The following is a 13,121-nucleotide window of genomic DNA, read 5'->3' as shown; positions in this document are numbered from 1 at the left end:
AATTCACCACAACCCCTTCATTCACCTACCAACAATCTCTATCAATCAGGATTCATACCTGCCATTCATATACTACACTGCACCTTCAGACACTTAGCCACAAACCTCACAACCACATCTCACAGCTCTCCAGCTATTCAAACATGACAACCACGTCACCCAAACAGTTTACACGACACTCACTGACACATTTCCTTCTCTGATGCAGGACAAGGGCGTGCATAACCAGAGGCAATAGGGGCTAAACAAAGGGGTACAGGCATGCCTGCATGTCCTAACCCGCCATGGAGGAGAAAGCACTGGCCATTATTAGGAAGGCCAGTGCTAAGCTGAGTCCGAAAACATTAAAGATGATAGTAGCCACATACCTAATTCTCCTTCTTACATCTCATTTCCCCCTTATTCCACACACTCTTCTGATTTACAGGCTGCAGATAGTGTAAGCATGTACCTCTTACTTTCTTTCTCCCTCCAACACAACCTTACCCTTGTGCTTTCTCCTTTCAGATACCCAAGAAATGCAACCTGGCCAGGCCATGGAGGAACACGTGATCTGTGTGATATCAAGAAATGACTGAAGGTACTGGATACTGCAAAAGCTACTGGAAATAGTACTGAAGACCTGTGCTCCAGAACTTGCTGCGTCCCTAGCTAAGCCGTTCCAGTACAGCTGCAACACTGGCATCTGTCCAGCAATGTGGAAAATTCGCCAGGTATGTCCTATACACAAAAAGCAGGACAACTCCAACCCAGTCAATTACCGCCCATCAGTCTACCCTCAATCATCAGTAAAGTGATGGAAGGTGTCGTCGACAGTGCTGTCGAGCAGCACTTGCTTAGCAATAACCTGCTCACTGACGCTCAGTTTGGGTTCCGCCAGGTCCACTCAGCTCCAGACCTCATTACACCCTTGGTTCAAACATGGACAAAAGAGCTGAACTCAAGAGGTGAGGTGACAGTGACTGCCCTTGACATCAAGGCTGCATTTGACCGAATATGGCATCAAGGAGCCCTAGCAAAACTGGAGTCAATGGGAATCAGGGGAAAAACTCTTCGCTGGTTGGAGTCGTACCTAGTGCAAAGGAAAATGGTTGTGATTGTTGGAGGTCAATCATCTCAGCTCCAGCACATCATTGCAGGAGTTCCTCAGGGTATTGTCCTAGGCCCAACCATCTTCAGCTGCTTTATCAATGACCTTCCTTCAATCATAAGGTCAGAAGTGGAGATGTTCACTGATGATTGCGCAATGTTCAGCACCACTTGTGACTCCTCAGATACTGAAGCAGTCTGTGTAGAAATGCAGCAAGACCTGGACAATATCCAGGCTTGAGCTGATAAGTGGCAAGTAACATTCATGCCACACAAGTGCCAGGCAATAACCATCTCCAACATGAGAGAATCGAACTATCTCCCCTTGACATTCAATGGCATTACGATCGCTGAATCCTCCACCATCAACATCCTGGAGGTTACCATTGACCAGAAACTGAACTGGAGTAGTCATATAAATACCGTGGCTGCAAGAGCAAGTCAGTGGCTAGGAATCCTGCGGCGAGTAACTCACCTCCTGACTCCCCAAAGTCTGTCCACCATCTAAAAGGCACACGTCAGGAGTGTGATGGAATAATCTCCACTTGCCTAGATGGGCACAGCTCCAACAACACTCAAGAAGCTCAACACCATCCAGAACAAAGCAGCCCGCTTGATTGGCACCCCATCCACAAACATTCACTCCCTCCACCACCGTCACACAGTGACATCAGTGTGTACCATCTACAAGATGCACTGCAGCAATGCACCAAGGCTACTTAGACAGCACCTTCCAAACTCACAACCTCTACCACCTCGAAGGACAAGGGCAGCAGATACATGGGAACACCACCACCTGCAAGTTCCCCTCCAAGCCACACACCATCCAGAGTTGGAACTATATCACCGTTCCTTCACTGTCACTGGGTCAAATTCCTGGAACTCCCTTCCTAACAGCACTATGGGTGTACCTACCCCACATGGACTGCAGTGGTTCAAGAAGGCAGCTCACCACCAACTTCTCAAGGGTAATTAGGGATGGGCAATAAATGCTGGCCTAGCCAGCGATGCCCACATCCCCCGAACAAATGAAAAAAACACTAAGAAGATAGTGATGATGAAGAAACAGCACCGTCACTTGATTTCACACTTGCAGCCATTAACTCAGGTACTCCACGTAAGTTAAATGATAGCGTAGAGGCGGGATCTTCACATGGTGAGAACCAGGCACAAGTGCCTTGCAGGGACAAAGATAACACAGGTGCCAGCTCACTGAAGGGAGAAGTCACAAATTCTGTTGCAGAGGACTAGATGAGCACTTTGCTGGGGCAGCGTACAGAAGGTTGATGGGTGTACACAGTGAAATGATTGGTGTATTGGGAAGCCTGGAGAAAATCTGCAGTCAATGTCAAGGAGCATGGAGGAGTGCAGCACCAACCTGGCACAGGGTCTTGCAAAGAGGCTGGCGCCCATCCATTCCAGTATGGAAGTGGTGGCCAACTCCATTACCACACTTGTGGACCCAACCATCATGCAGCATCTGATCGCTGATGTTTCAGCTTCCAATGCAGCACAAGCAGAAGCCACCATAAGTCTGAGTGCTACAGTGGAAGCTCAGACTGAAGTCAAGAAAGGCCAGTCTGCTGCCATGCAAGTTCAGAGTGCTGCCAGTCTGGCTGTCAATTAATTGTAGTGTTCAAAGGTGCTTGCAGGGTGTCACATCAGTGCAGCCATCTGCCCTCAAACAGATTACTAGGATTACTGAGGCACTGCCCTGGGGGAGTGACAGTGGCACCGTGGAGCACCAATCTGCTGTCCTCTCTCAGTAAGACAGTTTTCATTCTCCGAACCCTGCCAATCTGCCAGTGCCTTTCTCTTGCCTGTCGGCCAACCAGCCCAGACTGCTGCTGCCCAGGCCGAGATAGTACAGTCTCAGCTGAGCCTTCTAGGCCCACAGCTGCTCGAGGTTGTCCTTCAAGGCCATCTGCAGTCCCCTTCACTGAAACTTAGCAGCCTTCTACCAGCTATGTTGCAGCCACTGGGGTAGCACTGCGGAAGAGCACTTGGACAGGAATGGCAGATAGAAGACAGGGAATGCACAAAAGTGATTAGTTGGCTTTTATTTGCAATATGAAATGATTTGATCAATAAATTTTCTGGTGGCTTTTATTTTTGCACTTTTTAAAATTCTTTCATAGGATGTGGGCTTTGCAGGCAAGGCAGCATTTGTTGTCACATCCCTAATTACCCTTGACAACTGAGTGGCTTGCTAGGCCATTTCAGAGGGCATTTAAGAGTCAAGCACATTGCTGTGGGTCTGGAGCCACATGTAGGCCAGACTAGGTAAGGACGACAGATTTCCTTCCCTAAAGAACATGAGTGAACCAGATAGGTTTTTACAACAAACGATTGTAGTTTCATGGCACCATTACTGAAAGTAGCTTTCAATTCCAGATTTTAAATTAATTAATTGAATTTAAATTCCAGCAGCTGCCATGGTGGGATTTGAACACGTGACCCCAGGGCAATAGCCTTGGCCAAGTGGATGCTGCAATGGTCAGTGACAGAGGGAAGGTAACATGAGGGGCAGTTGGTGAATGGAGAATTAGGGTTGTGCTTACTGTTATGACACTCTGAGTTCTTCACGAACAGCCTGGCCAGAAAGGAGCTGTTTAGGTTGCCTTCCTTCTCTCCTCCTTTTCCCGCTCCGCCTCCTTCTCCTGAGCTGCTCACTGAATAGCTAGTGGTAAGGGCTGTGTCTTTATGTTGATAAAGTTGTGCAGCATCCAACAGACCACTACAAATCATGACATCCGCTCTGCCGAGTACAGGGATCCTTTAGAGTGTTCCAGGCAACGGAAGTGTTGTTTCAGAATGCCAATGGTCTGCTCTATCACACTTCGTGTGGCAGCATGGATTTCACTGTATGCATGCTGTGTATGTGTGTGTTGGTTGCACACCGAAGTCATCAGCCATGTGGTCAGTGGATACCTCAGTGGCCACCCTTTGGTTTGCTGTGGTGGTTCAAATGTAGCTCGCACTGTGTACTGCTGCATTGTGAAGGCTTCATGGCTGCTGCCAGAATACCAAGCATTGACCTGCATGACTCTCTGCACATGGTCACACATGAGCAGGCGCTGAGGAATTGGCATCCCTTTTGATTGCAGTGGACATGCATGTGCGGGCAGTCAACAGCACTCAGCACCTTGAGGAAGACTGCAATGCTCGTGCTTGCTCAAACTGCCTGTCTCAGGCAAGAGAAAATAAAATTTCACTAGCTCCCAATAAACAGACAGTGCCTGTGAACCCCTTCAGGCAACACTGGATGATAAAATTGAGAGATGCTGCAAATATCTCCAGCTCCAGCCTGGAAGAAGCCAGACGCATAAACGTTCATCGCCATGGTCCCCTTTACAGCCACTGGCAATGTGGTCCTATCCCTGCTCTGAGGTAGCAATTGTGACTGCTGCAGTTGGCAGATTTCAGTGTGGACATTGTTACTGAAGCACAGACAATTGTGCACGTTGTTCCTCGCTGAGGTTCAGGCAGGAAAGTTGCTCCTTGAACACCCTGGGCAGATATGACCTACTGCTGAGGGCACTTTGCTCCCTCTTCCACTTCCAGAAGTTTGTCCTGCTCTGTGTGGCTTCTGTTCACTCTCCAAGTCATTCTGTATTCCAAAAGGAATGCCTGCTAGGACACCCAAGTCTAGTTTGCTTGAAGTCGGCAAAAACTTCTTTAGCTCTGCCATAAAACTTCCTATAGACTGTGGTAACTGTGCGAGGTTAAGAGAAGGCATTTGCTGGAATGTTAAGCTCCAAAATGGCACCGCTGGTATCAAATTAGTGTTGCACAGTTATTGATATCATGAATGGCCTGCTTTGTAAACTCAGGCGGCTGTTCACTGCTTGTGTGCTAACATCCTCACCAACATTGACTCCAGCTCGACTTGCCCCAAAAGTGTGCACTGTGGACACCATTTTGGACACCAAATAACACACGTAGTGCCCAAACAATAGGTGCTACCAATCAGAATTTCGTGCTGATTATGCCTCAGTGAGGATTCTTCAATCTGATTCATTGAAGAGACGTGCTGCTGTTGCTTGTCCTGCTCACACACGTCACAGAACCCCTGCAGCGGTCGCCACACTGATAATGATCTTTAGGAACTGCAAGTTGACACTGAAAAAGCCTCATGAAAGTTTGTGGGAAGCTGTAAGTGTAATGAACGGCAAGCACCATTCCTTTACTGCTGACCACAAAATCTGAGTCATTATGTGAAAATGTGTCACTTGTCCATAACCCTGAAGGATGACATTTGTTGTTCTTCTCAGACAGTCTACTCCAGCTTTATTTTTAAGGTGTTGCAATTATATTCCTTTTCCAATATATCATCACTGAACCATTGTTAGAGTGGAACTGTGATTCATTAGGTATTAAAAGAGGGCGATACATTCAGCAATATGGGGCTCCCATCATTTGAAAGGAGTGCAGGTTGGAGGTAGGTCACAATACTGTACCATCGATTGACAGACTGTTGCTCCCTTTGAAGCTGGCTCCCCATTGAGAGTGAATGATATTGAATTGCCTCGAGGGTGTCCTTCTAGCTTGCTGCTGATGAAGATGGATTTCATCATAGCTTTGGGGGAAGAAAAAGTAAAATTGTCCAACTTTACATTCCATAGAATCTAGTTTTATGAAACGTATAACCATAACGGCAATTCTTATTTAAGTGTTCAGTACAGTTTTGCAGTCAATACATGCAGTATGCTTACAGTATACAAATTAATGGCACATACTCTTTAATTTGTAGGCCAACTGTTCGTCAAAAAGTCAATTAAACATCATTGTTTATCAACTACAATATAAATTGCTAGTTTTAATTTTTGGGGTAAACTCGAATAGAGAATTATAAAACTGTTCTTTAACTCCAGGACATTTAGTTCAAGTCCAGGCCAGAAAGTACAGTAATTGTCCTAGCTTGCTAAAGATGTTGCTGACCCTAACTGTAATTAGTTTGGAAGTCACACCCAATTCTCAGTAGGCACATGCCCACAGAGCTAGGGATGGATTATGCAAGAAGTAGTGAAAATGGCACGCTGATGCAGTAGTAGGTTGAAGCACATTGTAAGGAAAGTGCAGGTACAGGTTGACACTTCTTTTAGCCTGTGCTTTATCCCATCTGGAGTAATTAATATTCTTGGTTAAAGAATAAAGTGTTCCTTTCCAAAGCTTGTTATTCAAAACGTTATGGAATATGAAGTCCATAGGTAAAGGGATGAAAAACATCTAAATTCTTTGCTAACCTGAAGAGCTTTATAACAATATTACCACAAATCTAGAAAACATAATTTCCCATTAGTTCCATATAGCAGCATACATTATTTGCATTCTGCATGGAAGTACAAAAAAAAACATCAAACATGGCATTTATGTAGCACCTTTAACAGAGTAAAATGTTCCAAAGTGCTTCACAGGAGCATTATCAAACAAAATTTGACACTGAGCCACATAAGGAGATATTGGCCGGAATTTTACAGTGGGCGGACGGGAGCCGGACTCCGACGCAAATGTCGGTGAGAAACCCTCTTCTGCCTAGCCTGGGGATCCGTCCCATATTTTACGGATCCCCAGGCTCTAACTGTCCCGAGGCGGGACTTCCACCCACTTGAGAGAGGAGGTCCCGCCTCAGTGAGCTGCCGGCCAATCAGCGGGCTGGCAGCTCTTAGTCTCAGCAGCGCCACCAGGAGCGGTGGCCACTGCTGGGACTGCGTCCCAGCCGACGCCATGGACCCTAAAAATTGGGTAAGTTGGGCACTTAAGGGTCCTGATTGGCCTCGGGCGGGCGGGCTGTTTCCCACCCCCCACCGCCCCCGCCTGACCTCAGTAAACTTGTCCAGAGGGGGAATCAGGGCGGTTAAGCCTCCCGGAGCCTGCCGCTCAATTTTACGCTGCCCCCCACACCACCATCCGACCCGCTGGGGCGGTGTAAAATTCCGGCCATTAGCACAGGTGACCAAAAGCTTGGTCAAAGAGGTAGGTTTTAAAGAGTGTCTTAAAGGAGGAGAGAGAGGTAGAGAGGTGGAGCGGTTTAGTGAGGGAATTCCAGCGCTTAGGACTTAGGCAACTGAAGGCATAGCCACCAACAGTGGGGCAAAGGAAATTGGGGATGCATAAGAGTCCAGAACTGGAGTAGCACAGAGATCTCAGGGGGTTGGAGGAAGTTACAGAGGTAGGGAGGGGCGAGACCATGGAGGGCTTTGAATATAAGGATGAGAATTTTCAAATTGAGGTGTTGCTGAATCAGTAGGTCAGCAGGACTTGGTGCGAGTTAGGATATGGGCAGCAGGGTCACAGTTGGAATACATATCTGAAAAAATATCAACTTTTAGAATTATGCTAAATTTGTTATTAAATATTCTTCTTATAAAATTATAATTCATTCAGGTAAAAGAAAAATGTATTTTTTTTCTTCTGCTATGAAAAAGTTTAAACAGATTTATATATTTTTTTAAAATTTAAAAGCAAAGCATCCTAACTTGCGAATTAATTTAACATTATCTCCAAAATGAACCATATATTTCTCCAAAAGTAGGAACCAGTGTCACCTAAATCGATGTACCTCTGGTCATTGTAGATTATTTCCTCAAACTTTCAAATTTCAAAATGTAAATTGCATAAACTGTTCTACCTGACACTACAAAAATCCCCAACACGTTAAAAGATGACTAACACAGGTTCTTCCCTACATAACAGATATATGTTTCAGCATTATTGAACAGATAGTTAAGTAGTGAACATAATCAAAGCAATTATTAGAATAGAAGTATGATAATAAGTATTGCTGAAAAAAGAGACATTTGTCAAAGCTTTCCAGAGTCCACATGCCAATCAATCAGCATTCTCTTCTCATACAGTATAAATTTGTTGCTTTCCCTTACATTGGTATTCTTGTGAATTGTCCTGATGAGTGCAAGACGAAAAGTTTTGACAAATGTCTCTGTTTACAGCAATACTCAAGTTCTGTACTACCAAATTATTATTTTATTAGAATAAGGTTAATAAAAAGGAATTTAATTACTTTTGTTCTCACCTGAGTCAAGGATGCCACTGTTGAAAATATTTTTAGATTATTTAAAAAAAATAGAGTATATTACAAATCTTAACCCTTTGAGTGCTGAAGGTAAGTTATCTGTTGGGAATACTTTTGCTGCTGGAGCCACTAAGGAATGCTTTCAATCTGACCAGCAAAAAAAAAAATTCAAAGTTGACTGGGTGGTATCCATGCTGCAACCAAGTCAATTGTTGAAATTCTGAGTCTTGGCTGGCTGGAAAATTGGCTTTTGGAGATGACTCAAGGATGATTGGTCAATCAGGGCTAATTCTGAACAATGTTGGGTTCCACCTCCTGAATAGACAGTAAGTACTGGGAGAAAAAATAAGTAGCTGACATAACAAAAAGTACAAAAAAATTAGATGAGGCATATTTGCTAGAAAATAAAGTAAAAATAAAGCTAAAATATTAAAAAATGAGAGTGAAAGAAAGAACACAACAAAAGGAAGACAGGACAAGAAGCAAGTTTTTAAAACATTTTCTTTTTATTTGGATTTTTTAATGTTTAATTTTGTTCTATGGCATCAATATGAGGTATTAATAAATCTATCAAGTGCTGAGTATCTTTATTACTGTAACATAGGGATTTGTTTCAGTATGAGCTCACAGGATGAGAGCTGAAATTTAAAAAAAACTCTTCAGCCCAAAGAGCTAGAAATGTTGGCAAGGTTAAAGCTTACGACAATTGAACTCATGAAAAAGAAAAGAATCAAGACCAAAAAGAAAACTCTGGGTGCCAGTTATTCCTTGATCCTATGTCAGCCACAACAAAATTGGCAGCACTGCGTAAACTGCACAAAATGTGTCACATACGCTGTGATTTTATTTAGTTTTTAGCATTAGCAGCTAAAGATCCTCCAAATGCAAAGATAAGTTTTAACTTGGCAAATAAATCTGATTGTGAGACAACATTTTCTAGAAATGAAGCTGCAACATGGTACTGTTTTTTCTCTTCATAGAAAGTTAAACATGTTGCGCATTTTGGTGAAGCTTTCTTCTAATTTTAAAATCCCAGAATAAAACTACAATACTAAACCTCGGAATCCCCAGAGAATTCAGCGCCCTTTCCCTAATAAATAGCTCAACCTGGCAGCCATAGGGTTTATTTTGCATATAATTCATTTAATGCCTCATAAATGCAAGGATTCATGCAATTATTGCTTAATTATCTTCTCTAACTATATTTATAAATATCTGTGAGGAATTGTAAAAAGGTTGAAATGTGTTACATGGAAACTGAATAAATATGAAAACTTACATAGAATATATACAGAACATCTTAAAAGAAACAAACCCTTTAGCATTGATTTTTAGTTAAAGCACCACCTCTGTGATTCAAGAATAAAACATAGGCCATATAATTCAATAACTGAATTACTATACATATTCATTATCTTTTGCTGATAATGCAATTTGTTCAATTTACTGCACATAGGTCTTTTTGTGGTCTGTTTTAATCTTTGAACTACTGTCACAAAACTACAATAAGGTTTAAAAAGCAACTGTTATATTCTGTTATATTGGTCTATTACAATTACTATTACACATGAATACTATTTAGATGCTAGAATATGAGGTACTGGAGGTGGTTTTATATTTTGTTGCCATTTTAATTTCAACTGGAAAGTTTTATTATTATAAGAAACTTACAATTAATAATATGATACTCTGCCATCATTTCAGCTAAGCACAATAAAAACTCTAGTCCCACAAAAATGTTCAGAAACCTTCTAACGTAATTGCACATGGGAATTATTTTACAGTTTTCACAATTTTTGCAATCTTATTAAAATGCTTAAAACAGAATATAAACTAATATTTACAGAGACCTTACACAGTAACAACGAAATTACCTATTTTTACATTTTTAGTACCAAGTAAATCACCTCAAAACAAGAATTGCCAATAAACTTCAATTTAACAGGTTTCAAGTTGAGCACTGAAGACTGCATGCTTGAATGATTTGTGTCATTGCAAAAATATAGAAAAATTATATTATTTGCTTTAGAAACTAAAGCAATTGTAAACCTAGAAAGGCAGCTGTAACTGAAAAGATGTCAAATACAGCAGATGCAATACTTGCAATCTGCTGTAAGTGTGGGGAACCATAAATAATTAGTTTCTGGGTAATAATGAACCAATGGAACTTTTCAGCAATATTTTCAAAGATGTCTGTAATTCCTTCAGCCTTGTTTGCCTTCTCTGGTATGGCCTTCAATTATTTCAACAGAATAAACCTACATAAGGAGTTTAAGTAAAATGCTTTCCATACACACAAATGCTGCAGCTGTTTTCTACAAGTCAACATAATGTTCCAAATGCACAGATTTAAAAGAACACAATAAAGTCATATCTCAATAGTTTTAAACAGAATGCAAAGAGGTAATAGAAGTCAATGAAAAAACACTTAAAATAAAACTTTACATTAGCCAGAATATAGCAGTATGCAGAACTAGGTTTTACACTCCAAACACAGTAACCCATAGAGTCGCATGCAACAAATGAACTAACCCATCTTTAAATGACAATCAACAAAATCATGGTGATGACTACGATATGTAAAATGCACAATATCCATGCGAATGTGAGTTTCCGCAGTTTGTGATAATTATAGAACACGGTAAGTATGATCAATCAAAAAGGAATACGGTTGAGGAGCCTTTTAAGTAGATAAAAAAAGATAATTTGTTTTCTCAGAAAATAGCTGAATTAGTAGATTTCCAGAGCTTTGAATTTTATACATCCAGATATTTTTCAATTAATCACATGGTTGAATCATGATATTGTGATACATAGAAACAATGCAGAATGTCCTCACGTTCTAGAATAAAGTTAACCCATTTTTAAAACAGCTTATATGAGACTAGAATTATATATTATCACAATAAAGCCAAAATTGCATAAACTTTTGTAAAGATCAAATCATTTTTAAAGTAATCTTTATTTAAATTGTAGCAACCACTTAGATGTGGCTTCAAAAATTTTTTTCTGCAGTTGGAAACTATAATCATAATGTTTTATAGCCATTCCCTTAATAACAGGAACAGAGTTTAGGAGTCCAGAAAGTTACTCAGTAGATATAAAGAAAATACATTTTTCTCTGCAGCTTTAGCAGCGTTATGAGATTTACACAAAAAACAACAAATATTTCCATGCAAAATGAAGCTTGTAACATATTTATCACTGTGCTTCAAAATACTAGATGGGGGGGGGGGGTGGTGGGGGGCGGAGGGGTGGTATTTAAAATGCAATGAAACACTGATTTAAGGTTTGATAGGTACAAGCTTAATTGAAATACAGTCACCGATAGAGAAAGAAGTCAAATCTCACCTAACTGTACATTATTCCCCACAAAAACGATCTACAATTGCCTGATTAGTAAATTTAACTCACAACCAAGTGTCAAATATTATTCACATTACTCTCAACAGGCACTTCTGTACTTACTTAGGCAGAATAATCTGTCTAATATTCTTGACATAAAATGCCAAGTATATTTTTCACTACAGTCAAGCTTTAAGTTAAAAGAACATGTACGGAAGAAAAACAATTGGGCAACCCACATAACAGGCTGCTTGCTTTAAACACCAAGCATCAGTCTATTCCATACAGGAGCTCTGTAGTTTTGCGGCATTAGCCTACAGAACTAAACGAGACAGGAAAACCTTTCCTCCTTTACACACTGCCATACCTGTTATTACAATGGAAACAGAAGTCAGGTTCTCAAAACAATCCAAAGCCCTAAAGGAGAAAAGCTGATTTCAGACACAGAAGAGCCCCGTCTGTGGTATTCTGTTTCCTCCACAAGCCTGATAATGAGACACTCCAGTGGTAACCTCTCACTGGCTGTGTCCCGTGAATGAAGCAGACTTTCAAGAAGTCAGCAAACATTTTGCCAACTCATGACATGGCCTCAGATTGCAAGCACCGACAGTTGCTCTTTAAACTGAAACTCAATTTTAAACAGAAATATATGCCATAGTGAGAACTACTTCACACCAACCAGTAATAATATTTCTGACAACCAGGTCTTGTTATTAGGATAAACTTACAAATAAGCAAATTAAAGATGGAGGAGGGTGATCGTTTAGCAAATTGTTGCAAATTATTCCTTGTATGTTACTAATAGAAAATGTTTAAAACATATTTAACTGTCTTTTAAAACAAGCATATCTATTGTACTTTAATAAGAAATTAAATTATATTTTTATTAAACATTTCAGTTGAATTTTCGAGGTCTACTCTTATATCTGTAATGATTTAGAACGGATTTGTAACTTAATCCTCCCTCCGTAGATCTTGACTTCCTTCTAACAAATTGTTATGAGACACCATTACAGATAAGGTGACATAAAAATTCAGATTTCTTCTATACTGGTTTGCACTGAGCAAAAGCAATGCTAAAACTCAATTTCAACAGGGTGAGTAAAACATTCGTCCTCAATAATAAAATGAAAGCCAACATTTCTGATCACATTTGCTGGAAGCAAGGTAGAGGTACCCTCCAGCACAAAAGGAAAATAAAATAGCAACACGAAAGGCTCACTAAAAAGCATAGTTCATTGAGTTTGACTCTGAATGTAGAATGATTTTTTTTCACTTGACACTATGAACTGAAAAATAAGTTCTGTAATTCTAAAGTAACAGGACACTCTTGTCTTACAAATACTGTAACTTATCTCTATAACACGAGCTTGCCTTTCACCAAGAAACCGCATGGATGCATATACTGAAGAGCACCAGCAACCTCAACCATTGTTTTTACACTTTCCCAGAAATGAACTGCATAGGTTATAAACAATTTATTTCCTTTCTAGTGAGCTAAAGCTACAAGGAATTACAAAGTTACTTTGGAATGACAATGATAATATATCATCCACTGCGACTTGCACTCCGTAATGGAATAGAGGAAACAATTCTCAGGTAAGCTGTTCAATTATCTAGACATTAGACAGATACGTGAAACAACGGTCTCATT

The 13,121-nt window shown here is 40.8% G+C and overlaps 1 protein-coding gene across 14 annotated transcripts in view; it reads right to left on the bottom strand.

The window, feature by feature from the left end:
- eya4 (EYA transcriptional coactivator and phosphatase 4) overlaps window positions 1–13,121 on the bottom strand; it is a 549,227-nt gene that overhangs the window by 264,672 nt on the left and 271,434 nt on the right. For 2 of the 14 annotated variants that reach the window (XM_068026414.1, XM_068026426.1), the window contains exon 1: window positions 11,835–11,993. The exons of the other annotated variants lie outside the window; for them this stretch is intronic. The gene's annotated coding sequence lies outside the window, so the exon portion shown is untranslated. Of the gene's footprint in view, window positions 1–11,834; window positions 11,994–13,121 lie in introns of those variants that run through there. 14 annotated transcript variants of the gene reach the window in all.

The sequence above is a fragment of the Heterodontus francisci genome, chromosome 3 (assembly GCF_036365525.1).
Source record: "Heterodontus francisci isolate sHetFra1 chromosome 3, sHetFra1.hap1, whole genome shotgun sequence".
Lineage (NCBI taxonomy): Eukaryota > Metazoa > Chordata > Chondrichthyes > Heterodontiformes > Heterodontidae > Heterodontus > Heterodontus francisci.
Note: the sequence above shows the minus strand (reverse complement) of the source record. Positions and strands in the feature narration are given on the sequence as shown.